General features: G+C 34.7%; 1 protein-coding gene across 3 annotated transcripts in view; it reads right to left on the bottom strand.

Annotated features, from left to right (window-relative positions):
* st6gal2a (ST6 beta-galactosamide alpha-2,6-sialyltranferase 2a) overlaps positions 1-6,000 on the bottom strand; it is an 82,795-nt gene that overhangs the window by 54,650 nt on the left and 22,145 nt on the right. Inside the window, exon 1 of one of the 3 annotated variants that reach the window (XM_051118480.1) lies at positions 5,737-5,910. The exons of the other annotated variants lie outside the window; for them this stretch is intronic. The gene's annotated coding sequence lies outside the window, so the exon portion shown is untranslated. Of the gene's footprint in view, positions 1-5,736; positions 5,911-6,000 lie in introns of those variants that run through there. 3 annotated transcript variants of the gene reach the window in all.

The raw sequence follows: 6,000 nt of genomic DNA, 5'->3' as shown, positions 1-6,000 counted from the left end.
CATAAGGTAATTAGAAAGCACTCTCTAAAGGTATGAGACCACGAGCAATCTGATTATATAACAACAATACCTGGATGCTTTGTTTTAAAAGGATGTCGACCTTGAGAAATGAGCATCCAGATGAAATGTAATCGATCTCATTTGGACCGTGCTTCTTTACGAGACGCCTTGCGTATTTACAACGTAAATGGATCTCATCTGGACGGCACCACTTTATGAGATGGCATACTTATTTACAGGCAGCCAGCTCTACCCGCACAAGCACAGAACGCATAATAGGGAAATAATTGGCTTCTACGACAGTAAGGAAATTCTTTATAACACACTCATGTGCGTCTGATCAGTCTAGATTTTCTGAAAACGTCGCTTCAAAAAGCAGCAAGCATTTCAACATGATTGACATTTATTCTCACAGATGACTTTATGAAAACAATGGAACTTTTTCTTCAGAAAACCAGAGAAAGTTAAATCCGATGTTTCCAAACACGACACACGATTTCACCAACTGCGTGTAGCCAATACTAATGAAAATGAGTGGGTGGGTGACTGTGCAGATGTCTGATAAAATACAACTGACTGGCATATTATGAAAACCAAAAGCAACATTTGCTACTTTCGAAGCAAAGTTTAGGTGAGCCATAACTTTGAAGGCACCCTTGCGATTCATTTCTTCTTTCTTTTCTCTATTTGTACCATCTTGGGGCTTTACAGTGACAGGGACCATTTCACTCACACTCAAAAAAAATGTCTGAAATGTAAAATGTATTAAGGAGCAAAGGGTGCAAATTAGTCATCAATATGACATTAAAAGGCATAGCTCACCCAAAAATCAAAAATGAAAATTCAGTCATTAATTCGTCACCCTCATGTCGTCCTATAAGACATTCATTCAACTTCAGAACACAAATTAAAGGAGAAGTTCACTTTCAGAACAACAATTTACAAATAATTTATTCACCCCCTTGTTATCCAAGATGTTCATGTCTTTCTGTCTTCAGTTGTAAAGAAATTATGGTTTTTAAGGAAAGCATTTCAGGATTTTTCTCCATATAATGGACTTTAATGGTGCCCCTGATTTTGAACTTCCAAAATGTAGTTTAAATGCAGCTTCAAAGGGCTCTAAACAATCCCAGCTGAGGAAGAAGGGTCTTATCTAGACAAGTATAATTTGTATACTTTAAGCACAAAAGCTTGTGTAACACTAGCTCTGCGATGCGCGTCCACAACGCTACATACTACAGAATCACGTTGAAAGGTCACGCACAACTCACCAACTGACTTGCTGATTCTTTCCAACAGTGGAATAGATATGGTCCATTCTTGACAGCATTGAGGTTCCTGCTCTGTTGGCATTTTCCACACATGCACCACCATGTCTTGTTTGAACATGGTCTGCCCGAGGCTTGAGAGACTTGTGTCACACAGCAGTCTCCTCCCTCTGTCTAAGTTCATCGTCTGTGTACTCTGGCTCAAAAAGGTAGGGTATGAATAAATCCATCTCCATCTCATTTTCTCCTACAACTTCAGAATCGTCCGACATCATTGTACCTTTTTGGTTGCAAACAGTGTTTGATTTACTTGCACTTCGTCTTTGCATGTTTGCTTTGTAAACACTGGGTCTGTAGTTCCGCCTACGTCACACATGACCTTTTGACATGATTCTGTAGTACGTAGCGTCGTGGATGCGCATCCCAGAGCTAGGTGTTACACAAGCTTTTGTGACAGAAAAAAAACTTTACAAATTTATATTTTTTGAAAAAAAAAAAAAAAAAAAAAAAAAAAAATGGATTGATCATTTCGCTAAACAAGACCCTTCTTTCTCAGCTGGGATTGTTTAGAGCTCTTTGAAGCTGCATTTAAACTACATTTTGGAAGTTCAAAATCAGGGGCACCATTGAAGTCCATTATATGGAAAAAAATCCTGAAGCTGCATAGACAGCAACACAACTGACACATTCAAGGCCCAGAAAGGTAGTAAGGACATTAATAAAATAGTTCATGTGTCAGTCTTCGATGCACATTCACGATAGTACCACAACACATGTGAAGACTGACACAGAAAAGTGGAAATTGTTGAATAAAGCTGTTGTTTTTGTTGTCTTTGCACACAAAAAGTATTCTCTTAGCTTCATAACATTACGGTTGAACCACTATTTCATCGTCTCGATGTTGCTGCATATTCAGGGTCAGAAAGCACTTGGATTTCATCAAAAAAATATCAATTTGTGTTCTGAAGATGAACGAAGGTCTTACGGGTTTGGGACGACATGAGGGTGAGTAAAGACAGAGATTTCCATTTTTTGGGTGAACTACTACTTTAAGGCATTTTACTGTATGACAACCATCTTATGTTAAAAGATCCTAATTTGGGGGATGGAAAAATAGGAAGTGTGAAACAGTCTAAAGTTATGTTATTAAACTTCAAAAGCTATGATTTCATCAAATAAATATGAGAGCTGCACATTTCAAAGTAAAACTGCAGTGCTGTTATGCATTCTCAGCTTGTGGTTTCAGGGCAGTTTGCAATCAATGAATAACATGTATTTATGACAAGCGAATGCTTTCTGTTACTTTTACTGTGCTCTACTGTAAATGAATTATGAGGGTTTACTTTATGGTGTTTTATTGCAAGATGCTATATATGTTGTGTATTTTATCTTTTATCCCTGATCTCTTTAAATAAGCAGCCAGCAATACTGTAGACATTTCAAAATAAAAGTCTCAATGTATGCATACTTTGTACAAAAAATTAAAAAAAAATAAAAATAAAATAACCAATTTAATCCCACCCGTCACAATAGTGACCACAAAAAAGGTTTTCATTTCTAAAACTCTAAAAACCTTACTGACCGATGTTTTAGTGCATTTCCTGCAAATACGGAAAAAATAATACATGCACAAATTGTCACATGAACATAGCAGTTCACACCTTCAGAAGATGATGCTGCATCAAAGCTCCAAAGTAAAAGGCTAGTATAGCATGTTAAAGATATGACAAAGACTTTTGGTACACATTATCTTTAAGGTGTCTAGTATTAACATATTACTTAAACAAGTTACAATATTGATGTTTTAATACTGGAAGCACTAATTTAAAAAAAACTGATGATGTATGTTACAAAAAAGTAACAGTTTTGAAATGAATCGATGGTTGTACTTTTTTTTTTTGTATTTTATTTCAGTATTTCTATCAGTATTGTATAAGGGTTTACATTATAGTAAGGATTACGAATTAGAATGAGAATGCAATCAAACTTTTTAAAATAGCTGGGCTAAGATATATAATTTTAATGACTGCAGAAATGTGTTAATTCAGTACACTGTAAAAAACAATTTGTTGAGTCAACTTAAAATAATGTTACCTGGCTGCTTTAATATTAAGTTCAGTCAACTCAAAAAAATGTTTATTCAATTTGAAATGTTAAGTTGTACTAAGTGACAACTTAGATACTTGAGCTGATTTAATCTTAAAAATTTAAGTCAGCTAGGTTACTTATGTTTTAAGTTTAACAAACACAAATATGGAAGTTGACACTTAGTACAACTTAACATTTAAAGTTGACTAAACAGAGTTGACTGAACTTAATTTTAAAGGCAGCAGGGTAACAAATTATTTTAAGCTGACTCAACTTGTGTTTTTCGTGTTTTTTTTTACAATGTACACACATAACCCACCATTCACAATTGTGACTGACCATGAAAAAAATAAATAAAAATAATAAATAAATAAATAAAATCAACCAATCAATAAATAATTTGATTATTTCAAAGAGTTACTAATGACACATTTTGATATTTTCATGCCTGGGAAAAATAGGATTAAACTGGTTAAAAACCTAGTGTATTTCAATAAATGAAACAATTTTGCTTGCAAATGTCTCCTTTGCCTTCATTGAAGAAAAACAAATCATTCAATGCATTCATTGCTTCCCTTAAGTTTTTTCAATGAGACCTACATTTTTCAACTTAAGAGCGTATGTGCTAGGAAAAGGAAAGCATCAAGTGAATCCAAACCACTGAGAATTCAAAAGGTAATTTTTTGTATGAATTTTTAAATATTCATATCTTTACATCACAACTCTCTCATAAACCTTGCTAAATCTGGCTCAAAAGCAGTCCATAAAAGCCAGCTTGTCCACATAAATGTGACCTAACAACAGCAGTTCACTTAAATGCAGTAAAAACCAGATGTTACAACATACAGTAGCTACAGTAGCAATAACATCTGACATGCACAGATGCCAGGCGTGCAGAATGTAATTTGGCACATACAAAAATTAATTATAGACAAATTATCTATTAAAAAAAAAAAGGCACCTTATGAGAAAGTAAGACTTTTCATATTAAAATAAAATTTTCATATGCAGTAGGCCTACTTGTTTAGAAAAAAAAAAAAAAAAAAAAAAAAAAAGCGTAGAATTAAAAATAGAATTGAAATGTTTTAATCAGTACAGTTGCTGTCTGTGTTGTGATTGATCTTTTTAAAAAGATCAAATGCCCATAGTTGTGATCAATCAGGCTACACTTTACATTAACAGACAGATTTTGCTGGTCGTTTTAAATAAAGTAAAATTAGTTTTTACATACATATTTACATACCAGATAACCAAACAAGCTGGAAATGCCATGTGAAAATGGGATTTAGGACCAAAAAAATAAATAAAAATAAAAATAAAAAAAAAAATAAAATAAAATAAAATAAAATAAAATAAAATAAAATAAAATAAAATAATTTTTTATTAAAAAACTATATTAAAAAAAATGATAGTTATTTTCAGTTTAGCTATGAACAGAAAGTTAACAAATAATATCTGTACATTACACCTTTTCATTTGACCTTTTGCAATATCTGTTTTCACAAATAAAATGTATTGACAATTAATCATCAAAATCTGATGATAATTACAGCCACTGTTACAAGTGAAACAATGACTTGAGTGGGACATCAATGCAGAGGTCTTGGCTTGACACGTTGCGGCGCTAAAGGAGCAACACTTTCATTAGAGAGCTGTAATTCATACACCATATTGATCCGTCTGCAGTTTATGATGACGGAAACACGAGCGCCTTCAAATCAGAGTCAAAATGAGCCAAACACTTGAGCGATTCAATACCTCAGCGGAAAAAGAGGGAGAAAAAAAGTGAAGCTGAAGAGAACATGAGTGAAAAGAAAATCGATCCTGAAATGAATGCCTAATTAAAAAAACCATTCAGCCACAAACGAAAATGGTCATAATTTACTCCCACTCATGTCTTTCAAAACCCACAAGACTTTGTTGCATTTTTTTTTTTTCATGAGGACACGTTTATCCATTTATCATTATTTAGGTAACCATTCACTTTCATTGTGGGAAAGAGCAGCATGAACATTTTTCAAAACATCTCATTTTGTGCTCCACGGACGAGAACACGTACATGGGTTGAAAGTCATTCAGACGAGTAGAACGACAACAGAATTTTAGGTCAAATGCACCTTTGAGCTAAAATAAGAATTCATCTTTTGTTTGCGTAATCACCTACATATAAAAGGATGAGGAGGAGCAATCACACTGCCATTGAATTTCCCACCACATGCTCCCCTCTTTCCCGAGGCCCTGTGGAACATGAGAGCCGATTCATAATTGCGCACGGTGTCACTCAAGAACCCTTGAATGAGGTATGATTCATGTTCATGCGTAATTTAACACCGTAAAAAAGAAAGAAAAAAACAACTTGATAACAAAAAGCACCACTCACCACCGTTAATGGTTTTCGATGCGTGTCTTGCAGGTGTGTTAGCGCTTTGGAGTGGAACGTTTAAGTTGCGGTGCCTCTAGTGCTCCTAACCTCTGCTGCAGCTGATCCAGAAAGCCTTATAGGCCCTGGGAAAAAAGGAGGGCAGGACAGGACCCCTATGAAGTCGAGTCAAAAGGGCTTTAAATGCTGCACATGGACAGCTGTGAAGCATTCCACTCCCATTCCTCTCTCTCGGTCCTCCTCTTTCTGTCTATCTGTCTGCGA

The sequence above is a fragment of the Labeo rohita genome, chromosome 9 (assembly GCF_022985175.1).
Source record: "Labeo rohita strain BAU-BD-2019 chromosome 9, IGBB_LRoh.1.0, whole genome shotgun sequence".
NCBI classification, from domain to species: Eukaryota; Metazoa; Chordata; class Actinopteri; order Cypriniformes; family Cyprinidae; genus Labeo; species Labeo rohita.
This window is presented reverse-complemented; position numbering and strand designations above follow the sequence as displayed.